Source organism: Hyla sarda, chromosome 11, assembly GCF_029499605.1.
Source record: "Hyla sarda isolate aHylSar1 chromosome 11, aHylSar1.hap1, whole genome shotgun sequence".
NCBI lineage: Eukaryota > Metazoa > Chordata > Amphibia > Anura > Hylidae > Hyla > Hyla sarda.
Window position 1 is genome coordinate 47125860 of NC_079199.1, and position 11816 is coordinate 47137675.

The 11816-nt window shown below is 41.9% G+C and overlaps 1 long non-coding RNA gene across 1 annotated transcript in view; it reads right to left on the reverse strand.

The window, feature by feature from the left end:
- The window catches only part of LOC130294850 (uncharacterized), a 61818-nt gene extending 51273 nt beyond the window's left edge, over positions 1–10545 (reverse strand). Inside the window, exons 1-2 of the long non-coding RNA XR_008848640.1 lie at positions 10478–10545; positions 3168–3267 (exon numbers count right to left, since the gene is read on the reverse strand). This is a non-coding gene — a long non-coding RNA (uncharacterized LOC130294850). The remainder of the gene's footprint in view (positions 1–3167; positions 3268–10477) is intronic.
- Positions 10546–11816: the final 1271 nt, after the last annotated feature.

Consider the following 11816-nt stretch of genomic DNA (forward strand, 5'->3'; position numbering starts at 1 on the left):
ATGGGGGGTCCCAGCGCTCAGATCCTCCGGCATCTATAACTAATCCCCTATCCTTGGATATGGGATAAGCTATTTTTCACTAGACTACTCTTTTAAGAGTAGTGCCATTATATGACTTACATATGGTATATTTCATGTGGGTATAGACTAGCTCCTATTATGTCTCCCATACACTGAACACGCAGAAGAAGGGAAACTGGTTCCCTATATCTTTCTAGCACGCCCTCAGGAACATCAGCAGCATGGAGGACATGATAGAGCAGTGTTAAGCTTTAAATCCAGCATTAGGATGAGATATAACACGCACTACAATTTGCTACAGCTTCTCTGTCTGTCTGTCTCTGCCTCATTCTGCAGTTCCCATATAAAAGATAAAAAAGAGTTCTACCCGCCGATTGGGGAATTATGTCCTATATAAATTCATCTCCATCTATGAAAAGTACAACTCCCAGCATGTTTCAACAGCTTGCAGCTCTTATGACATGCTGAGACTTTATTTTTGCAACATCTGTAGAGCCACAGGCTATAAATCCCTGCTTTAGAGGTAAGGTATCCTCTTACGTAGAAATGGGTTGAGTAGCTAGGAACAAAAATTTCCCAGCAAAGTGCTATGGGTGGAACAAAAGTTCCCACTTGAGTAACAAGTTGTAGGTTTTCTTTGCCACCTTTAGCAGAAGTAGTGCTATCATTATAGAAGCTTTGTTCGCAAACATTAGCTCCATATATAAAATGAGAGGATTAAGTGCTGTAATTTACACTTCTCTGAGCTGTCCTGTTAGTGACACCGTTCTTTATTACCCTATTCATACCCACTTGGCACAGCAGAACAATAGTATTTTTCATATAATTCTTGGATTAAATTGATGGGGACAATTATATTAGAAAAAAAGTGTAATTAAGTCTTGAAAGGTCAACTCGTCCTGTAAAATGACAGCCGAGGAATTATTATCCAGGAGAATGATGAACAGACTCATTGCCTCGGAGAAGAACGACATATTCAGAAACTAATCCATGGCTCTCAACTTATATATTGCAAAAAGTGCTGCCCATAAAATTGTTGATTGCTGAGATTAATACCATTTTAGCTCAAGATATCAAAGACTTTGATATACGCTTGAAGCGGACGGGAGCAATTTGTTCTTTGGCATCTCAAAAGCAAGATTTTTAAGAAGACTTTTCTGCTAATCTGGAAGTAAAATTAATTGTGATGAGCGGGAGATTAGGAGGGCACTTGTAATTAACACTACTCAAGCGAGCCAAATTGGAGGGAGGTGGAAAAACCAGAGTAACCCCCTCCGTCTGCCGCACGTGCGCTCATTAAAAATTTGAGAGGGAGAAAAACAACAAAAAGTGTATTTTGCACCCCAGATATGTGTTGATTTGGATAATTACTTTAATCTTCATGTTTGCAAAGCCTGGACGATTTTAACCTATTGGTTACTGGGAAGCAGACATATTGATCTCACACTTTTACATCTATAGCTTTAGGTGATTTCTAATCTAAATTTCAGAAAGGTTAGGGGATAAATCATTTTCTCCATCAAGTCAATCCCTGGCTCTAAGGCTAAGTTTACAAATTGTAAAATGTACTGACGTATGTTATTTTACGTGCGCACTTTCTGCCGTAATCTGGAAAAAAAAGTCCATAAAAAAGCCTATATTTTAGCTGATTACGGATGAAAATGCACATGTAGAATAAAATATGTTGTACAATTTACGACGTGTGAACTTAGCCATAGCCCAATAAGCATTTAAAAGTCATTGGGCAGGTTGCTCAGGAATCCTCCAGGTGCCAAGACACAGAGCATCTATGAATAACATGGATGCCCATTTATTCGAATCACTGGCATGTCAGGCTTCATTTCCCCTGGGGCTGGCCAGATCACCGTTGAGGTAAGAGAAACTTGACCTGTGGAAATCAGCTAATCATGGCTTTTTTTTTTTTTTAAAGGAATTATTTTTATGAAGCAACCCTTAAGGAAAAGGGAAACTACTACATAGTTAGTATGGAGGAACTGAGGGGAAAGTGCATCTCCCTTTAGAGAATACTAAACTGGCATGTAGAGATTTATAATCCATGCAATGCTCCATTCGGGAAATATGCAAAGCAGCTCTCTGACTCAATGTTTGGAACTTAAAGATCCTTGAAACATGACTGGGGATTATTAGCCAAGACAGAATCTCCTCCAGATGGAAAAGTTACCCAACTATAGGCGGCCGTTTCAGGGTTCTTGCCTCTTGTCAGTACACAGCAGGGTGTTGGCTGGCAATCTGAAAAGGTTGTGATGTGGGTCTGAGGGGTTAAATGTCTCTTTAAAAGACAGCCAAACTGGTGTATAAAGACTTATAAGGCTGTGCGATGGTGTATTGGGGAAAAATATGAAAGAGAACTCCATACGGAAAAAAGCTTGCTACCCACTGCCATCTATTAGGGTGGGTTCACACCACGATTTTCTATACAGTTTTTGGATATGTTTAAAAAAAAACAAAAAAACGTATGCAACTGTACAGAAAACCGCGCCCATAGACTTTCCATTCAAAACCATATTCACCATATTGCATATGGTTGTCTCCGTTTTTCACACCACATGGTTTTTTACTTTTTTTTTTCTGGACAGAAAACCGTGGCCTACCACGGTTTTTGGTCCAGGTGAAAAACCGTATTGACCCGTATACGGTTTTTATTTAACATGGGAGTCAATGGGAACCGTACAGAACTGTATGTGTGTACAGTTCCATCCAGTTTTTACCATACGGTTTTTGACTTTGCACAGTTTTTTTTCTTGGAATTTCAATCAAACAAGTGAAAGTTTATTCATAAGGGAGTGAAAATTCAAAACGTATCCGTTTTTTTTCTTGAAAAACGGATGCAACCGGACATCACTTTTCAAACCGTATACGGTTTTCAACCGTGTACAGATAAAACTTTGTACACACGTTTTGATACAGTTTAGTCAGGTTTTGAGGAATCCGTTTTTTTTATCAAAAACCTGAAAAAAAAAACTGTATTGCAAAAAGGTGGTGTGAACCCAGCCTTAATACGGTTGAAAAAAGACATAATGTCCATCAAGATCAACCAAGGGTGGGGATGAAATGTAGCTGAACTGGAGAGATATTGGTAAGTTAAAAGTCTCATCAATAAGACAGAAATTAAAGGATGCACTCACGCGGAGGTCTTGATAGCAGAAGACTTTATTACATCAACGGTATATCACGCAGGCGGGTAGGCGCAGAGGAGCAAGGAGCAAGTTAATAGTCTGCTTCCCCCTATTGGTCCAGAACAAGGTAGGAAACACATAAGGCATTACCAATCTGACTTTAAAAAGAAAATTTTCTCTCCTGATGAAGTAATCAGACTGGATCAATATACAACTGAGAAATTCACACTTTTACATAATTATTAATATATTCTAAAAATACTTACCTGAGGAAGGAATCACTGATTCTATAGCACTGTGCTCGTATAAAGATATGGGTCGAATAAAGGAGGTGATTTGGTAAGGAGTAATTGTCATGTATAAATCTGCTCAGACAGGTGGCAAAAAGAAAAGAAAACCTACACCTACCTTCCCTGCTTGCCCACTGTATGGCCCCACTCAGGAGCACTTCCGGAATCGGCATTGGGAATTATCTGCTTAGCCATTCAGTCGCTTGTGATATCCTGATTTGATATGATCCTGGGAGTGGGACAAGACTTCATGTAATTGGTGGTAGGGGCGTGAGGATTTTTCCGTTTATTACATGCCCTGGGCAGAATTTAACATAACAATTACTCATTACTCCCCTTTAAAGGGGTACTCTGGTGGAAAACATTTTTTTCTAAATCAACTGGTGCCAGAAAGTTAAACTGATTTGTACATTACTTCTATTTAAAAATCTTAATCCTTTTAGTACTTATCAGCTGCTGTATTTTCCACAGGAAGTTCTTTTCTTTTTGAATTTCCTTTCTGTCTGACCGCAGTGCTCTCTGCTGACACCTCTGTCCATTTTAAGAACTGTCCAGAGTAGGAGCAAATCCCCATAGCATACCTATTCTGCTCTGGATAGTTCCTGGCATGGACAGAGGTGTCAGCAGAGAGGACTGTGGTCAGACAAAAAGGAAATTCTAAAAGAAAAGAACTTCCTGTGGAGCATACAGCAGCTGATAAGTACTGGAATTATTAAGATTTTTAAATATAAGTAATTTACAAATCTGTTGATTTACAATTTTTTTTTCAGTAGAGTACCCCTTTAAGTTCAACCTATTATCCTACAGTGATATGAAGGAAGACATCACAGACCTTATGAGACAGATCACGGTACTGTTGATTTTTGTTACACTCTGTTTCTATTGTCCTAACCATCATCTCCTCACATTAGATGCAGAGACTATCCTATCTGCACATGTCCAAAAATAATTTTTACTTGACATATATAGGTGTGGAACACAGGCACTGAAATGTTATCCTTTTTTTTTTTATTTTTTTTTTTTACTTTTATATAGGAAGGGAGTTAATTCATGGGTGGGGTAAACCTGTGCAGGCCTCCCCATCATCTCCACAGGCTTCACAACATTTATATGAGTATTCTGAACTCTACAGATATTACCTTATTATGGTACGTTCACACATGTATTTTCTGCTGCAGATTTGCTGTAGTAGATTTGGCTACCCAATAAAGTAAACAAACAGTAAAATCTGCAGCAGATCTGCAACAAAAATATGCATGTGTGAACATACCCTTACTTACTGTATTCCTTTATGCATAATTATTAGCAGTCAGCAGATTAACTATTTTTTTACTTTTTTACATTCAGCAGAGTAATGATTAAAACATAAGGCATAGTAGGGCTGGGCGGTATACCAGTTCATACCGAATACCGAAATTTTTGTGCTGCACGATATGAATTTTTCCCATACCGCAATACCGGTTGGGCCCCTCCCCCTTGGGAATGAATTATCAGCCCAGCGCTGCACTGTCCACACATCCGGGAACTAATCATATGTTACCCGCCAGCGCTGTTCTGCTCCCCCCCAATTTATTATCAGCCCAGCGGGGTACTACTCACATATGTCACCCGCCCCGGCCATTGATAGGTTAAACGCACTGTCTTGTAAGAAGCCGGTCAGAGTTCCTTACATGTTTCTATAAAATAAAAGAGGCAGAGCTTCCCATGGGACAGTATCTCTGATACAAGGCGGTGGGCACAGACAATTATAAGTCAAAGTGCTCACCTGGATGAGTTGTGAAAAAGTCACAACTACTATGATGGCGTAGAATAATAGGTGGTGCTGCTTCTCCGGTGTCAGCGTGGATGCGACTCCAGCCGATGGAATAATGGATATACAGGTGAAGGAAAAACCAGGTAGATAGCGCAAACCACTTCCAACATCGGATCAAGGTTCGATTGTTCTTTATTGTAGCCAAAAAACAACGCGTTTCCAGGTCCTAGCCTCTTCTTCAGGTATGTAAGCCTGTTACCTGAAGAGGCTAGGACATCGAAACGCGTTGTTTTTTTGGCTACAATAAAGAACAATTGAACCTTGATCTGATGTTGGAAGTGGTTTGCGCTATCTACCTGGTTTTTCCTTCACCTGTATATCCAGAGCTCCTTACATGACAGTGGGCTCAGCCCATCACTGGCCGAGGCGGGACATCGCTGCGGCCGGTGATAGGCTGACGGCTGTCCGACGCTCCAGTCCCAAGGAACAGCGTGAGGCCGACGTAGGTAAGTTAAAGTTTATTTTCTTTATCTTTTGCAGCCTGAGCATAGGGATACAGCATACAGCAGTGGTCTCCAACCTGCGGCCCTCCAGCTGTTGCAAAACTACAACTCCCAGACGTTGGCTGTCCGGGCATGCTGGGAGTTGTAGTTTTGCAACATCTGGAGGTCCGCAGGTTGGAGAACACTGGCGTACAGTATTGAGTTCCAGCGCCAGCGGCCCGCAACAAAGAGAAGGAGGGCAGTGTTTGCGGGTAACATATGTGAGTAGTACCCCGCTGGGCTGATAATTTTTTGGAGGGGAGCAGAACAGCGCTGGCGGGTAACATGATTTGGGGGGGGGGGGGAGCAGAACAGCGCTGGTGGGTAACATCATTTGGGGGGGGAAGCAGTACAGCGCTGGCGGGTAACATCATTTGGGGGGGAGCAGAACATTGCTGGCGGGTAACATCATTTGAGGGGGGGAGCAGAACAGAGCTGGCGGGTAACATGATTTGGGGGGGAGCAGAACAGCGCTCGCGGGTCACATTATTTGGAGGGGGGGGTGAAAGAAATACCGTTATATACCTTGGAACTGCCATAAATTACTAAAATACCGTGATACACATATTTGGTCATACCACCCAGCTCTAAGGCATAGGGAACCATTATGTGATAAAAGTTCTAGAAATCTTCACTACATCATTACTGGTTCAGCTGTGTTGCAGTGATGAACTGGCAATATGAATTCTGAAAGCCTAAATCAGTTTTGTACAGGACAGACTGGAGTGCAGAGTCTAAGGATAAAAACTTGAAAAAAAAAACTGCAGCAGAAATCTGAGGTAGACCCTTTTTTTAATTTTATTTTTTTTGTTCTCATGCTTTTCCAGCATCATTGCTGTGGATTTGGACATGGATTAGCCACAGTACACAAAAGTTCCCAACAAGGGTGCTGCATCATGAAGCGACATGTCATGCTTCTTTTTTTCACAATATGGATTTTAAATTTATAAGTTTTAAATTTTTTCACGTACGGGACGGTATGAGGGCTCATTTTTTGCGCCATCTGAAGTTTTTAGCGGTACCATTTTTGTATTGATCGGACTTTTTATTTGATTTTTATTCATTTTTTCATGATATAAAAAGTGACCGAATATACGCTATTTTGGACTTTTGAATTTTTTTGCGCGAATGCCATTGACCGTGCGGTTTAGTTAACGATATTTTTATAATTCGTACATTTCCACATGCAGCAATACCACATATGTTTATTTTTATTTACACTGTTTGTTTTTTTTTAAATGGGAAAAGGGGTGAGATTCAAACTTTTATTAGGGAAGGGTAAAATGATCTTTATTAACTTTTTTTTTCCCACTTGTTTTTTTCATTGTTATAGCTCCCATAGTTGGCTATAACACTGCACACACTGATCTTTTACATTGACCAGTGGTTTCTCGTAGGAAACCATTGATCGATAATTCTGCCACTTGATTACTCATGCCTGGATCTCAGGCACTGAGCAGTCATTCGACAATCGGACACCAGGATGCAGGTAAGAGGACCCTCCTCGTGTCCCGCAGCTGTTCGGGACACCGCAATTTCATCGCGGTGGTCTCGAACAGCCCCCTGAGCTAGCCAGGGGTAGTTTAGTTTCACTTTAGACGTGGCGATCAACTATGAACACCGCGTCTAAAGGGTGAATATCGTGTGGCACCGCGATCAGTGCTGCGCGTTACTAGCCACGGGTCCCGGCCATTATAGAAAGGGACGCCATGGCCCTGCGCTATAAAAAGGGAGAGGACCCAGGACGTACAGGTATGCCCTAGTTCCTTCACAGGGTAAAGTGAATGCATCAGCTAGATTTTGTTTACTGATTACAGGCAGATACTGAATCATTTTTTTCTAACAGATTTGTCATGGGGTGGGGGGGGGCAGGGAGAAGTGAGCCCTAAAGCTGTCACTATAAACCACTCTCCCTGCCTACTTGCCCATCCCCCCTAAATGATGGATCAACAACTTGGAGCCTGTCCCTTCCTTGCGCTAAAGTGCATGGGCGTACAAGTCAAACAAAGCAAACCAACTGTACATGTCGGGAAACAAGTCAGGAACATAACGGAACCAACACACAGATATATAAAATACAAACAATGCAGGATATAGCATACTAACATACTGTTCAGAAACCGGAATTAAGATAAATAGCAGATATGATTATATGAACAAGACTAGATATGGAGATAAGTTTACAGCAGACAAAACAAGGAGATGCAGAGGATGAACAGGCTAACTGAATGTCAGAACACTAAATGGGTCAGGAAATCAAGAGCACTGTTCACACTGGACTAAGAACAAGGAACACAATAGACACCCCACTCCAAGCATGGAGGGACAACAATATCAAAGCCAAATAGTCCCCTAGCCAGCGGGCACTCTCCACTGAGTGATCAGGATACTGGCCTAGGAGGAAACAAAAAATCCTAACTACAGACAAAGACTAACTCCCTCCTAGATAGACAGATTAGCACAAGGCTCAGAACAGGATTCTATCCTTGGAGTAGCAGGATCAAACAAGGTCAAAACAGGACTGACAAAATGCACAGTGTGAATGCAAATGCAGAACGAACATACAAGAATATCAAAACCCGACAAATGAACTAAAACAAAGCAGGCTAAAATCTATACATGAAACAGGACAGATAACCATAGTTAAAACTCAGGATATGTGCACAGACAGACATAGTGAACATCATGCCAACATGGCCTGAATACAAGTCTAATCACCAGCACAGAACAACACCTCCCATTGCTGAAGTCAAGAAGGTTAACTATTACCATCCCAGGGAGAATTAACACAGAAACTGTTTAGACACATACCTAATGTCTGAACAGGACCCAAAGCAGAAATTACAAAATACAGATAAATGGACATTACACTACCCACCTGGCTGTTTACTTACTTACCCACCTAGCTGGATATCTACCTACCTATCCAAACAGCCCCCCCCCCAACCTGGCTGTCTACCTAGCTAGCTACCTACTTGCCTGCTACTTGTCTCGGATCCCCAGGTGAGTGCCAAAATAAAATGTATGTGCGCATACAGTTGAAAGCTGCCTGTCAATCAGAGCAAGTCCTAAACTTTACTCTGATTTAGGTGCCGATGAGTGATGTGGCTGTCTACCTACCTACCTGGCTGTCTATCTACCTAGCTAGCTACCTAACTAGCTATCTTCCTGACTGAGTAACGACCTACCTAGCTACCTACCTACTCGGCTGTCTACCTATTTACCCACCTGACTTTCTACCTACTTACCTACCTAGCTGTCTACCTACCTATCCAATCACCTACCCACCTGGCAGTCTACCTACTTACCCACCTGACTGTCTGCTTCCCACCTGGCTGTCTACCTATCCGCCTACCTACCCACCCGCCTGGCTGTCTTCCTGCCTACTTACCAACCTGGATGTCTACCTACCCTCCCACCCACCTGGTTGTCTACCTCCCAATCTACCTACGTACCTAGCTGTCAACCTACCTAGCTAGCTACCCACCTAGCCATCTATCTACCTAATTTTGTGGCTACCTACCTGGCTGTCTACCTTCCTAGCTAGCTACTTAACTGACTAGCTATTGACCTAGCTGAGTAACAACCTACCTAGATAGCCACCAACCTGGCCCTCTACCTACCCACCTGACGATCTACCTACTTACCTACCAAGCTGGCTGTTTGCCTACCTATCCACTCATGCAAGCATCCTACCTGGCTGTCTGGATAGCTAGCTACCTACTTGGCTGTCTGCCTACCTACCCACCTACAGTAGGGAAAGTAGTGGAAAATTGGACCGATCCTGGTGCTGGCACTCTGGATATGAAAAGGACTAGGAACACCGTTGTATTCCTTTAAGTTGATTTTATTTTACAAACACATATGCAATGCGTTTATGGTCCAAAACGGACCCTTCTTCTGGCAAGACTCCTTGCCTGACGAATGGCCTGTTTCGGACCAGAAACGTGTTGCATATGTGTTTGTAAAATAAAATCAACTTAAAAGAATACAATGGTGTTCCTAGTCCTTTTCATATCCAGAGTGCCAGTGCCAGGACCAGTCCAATTTTCCACTACTTTTCCTACTGCCTCAAGCTTGAACAGCAAGGCTGCTACCAGAGGACCGTGGCTGCGGATCTGGAGACATACTGATTTTAGAATGTTATTGGAGGTGTTGCGCTCTAAGCGCAACCGAACTTGGTGAGTTTAACCTTATTACCACCCTCATCTGGTCTGTAATGTCCTTCACTAGGGGTGCAAATTCCCTTTTTTCAGTTTTTTCTTATATGATACCTACCCACCTGGACAGCTACCTACTTACCTGGCTGTCTACCTACCTTGCTAGCTACCCATCTGCCTGGTTATCTATCTACAAACCTACCTGGCTGTCAGCCTGCGTAGCTTGCTACCTACCTGCCTAACTAGCTACTTACTTAGCTATCTACCTAACTAGCTATCTACTTAGCTAGGTAATAACCTACCTAAATAGCTATCCATCTAGCTACTAATCTACCTGGTCACTTTCCTAGCTACATACCTACCTGGATACCTAACTAGGTAGTAGCCCACCTAGATATCTACCTACCTGGCTACCAACCTACCTAGCTAGATACATAGCAACCTACCGATCTGGCAACTTACATACCCACTTTTACTGTGCGTGACACTAAGAGGGGCAATATTACAATTCGGGGCCTATAGATGGGGAGAATATGTACAGGTAGGGAGAGCACTGGAAAATACGGAGTCTAACGTTTTTGTCCTGCAGATGCCGAAGAGATAAGTTTTGGCTGGAAGAGGTTGTCATGGCGGTTTAAGCTGGATGGAGAAGAAAAGGAAAAAGGACGACTGATCAGAAAATACATTTTCTATGCCTTCCAAGATGTAACTTTAATGACTTATATGATTCTTGTATTTAGATTCTGTATACAGCTGGTATCTACATCTATATGGTCCTGTATATAATCATCTATACGATGTACAGATTCTGTGTACAACTGGTAATTACTTCTTTATTGTCCAGTATCTAATCACTTTTTAATGGTATACAGATCCTGTGTACAGCTGGTATATATCTCCATATGGTTCAGTATATAATAATTTATATGGTATACAGATCCTGTGTACAGCTGATATCTACCTCTATATGGTCCTGTATATAATTACTTATAATGTATACAGATTCTGTTTGCACCTGGTATTTACCTCTATATGGGCACTGCATTGGGCAGTGTTTCCCTACAAGGGTGTCTCCAGATGTTACCTTTGGCTGTCCAGGCATGCTGGGAGTTGTAGTTTTGCAACACCTGGAGGCACCCTGGTTGGGAAACACTGGTATGGGGAAATACCAGTCTGTGTACAGTGGTTTTATTTAGTAACAGTATGGTGCATTAGTCAGTCATTGTGTAATGAATAGTGATTTTCTGGTGCACCAGTATTATTTGTCCCTTTTTTTTTGTATACTGGTACTATTGGTATTGTTATTTTGTGTATGGTCATTTTTACTCAGTATTGTTGTATTATATAATCTGTGTGGTGGTATAATTTATTTCATGTATACTGTTATTATTGGTAACATTGGTCCTGGTACACTGGCTTTGGAATATGTATGATGATAATATTTCCTCCTTGTATACTGGTATTATTGATCATGGAAAATTATTATGTTACACACACAAACATACATATTTACATAGATAGATAAGTGTATTTATTAGAGTTGGGTTTGGGTGGAATAGGGGTGGGGCAAAGGTGGGGACAGGGGTAGAGTATCGCAGGGGAACATTGCTTTATTTGGTTCAGGGGCCCTGAGTGTTGCTAGTCCATTCAAATGTATAATTTTACAGCAGAGGGTGGGGGGTGGTGGACAGCTCCCTACCTATGTAACACTGTATACCATACAGTGTTGCACATAATGAAAGTAAATTGAGTTGCACTGTGACCCACAAATGGCATTGCGGCCACTTGAAGGCCCATCAAAATCCTCAGCATGAGGCCCATGATGCTCATCTTGCCCTATCTATTGTGAATAGCCTGATTTCATCTTATCTACCATCATTTACTGTCCTGCTGTCTGTGACAATAAGGAGGAT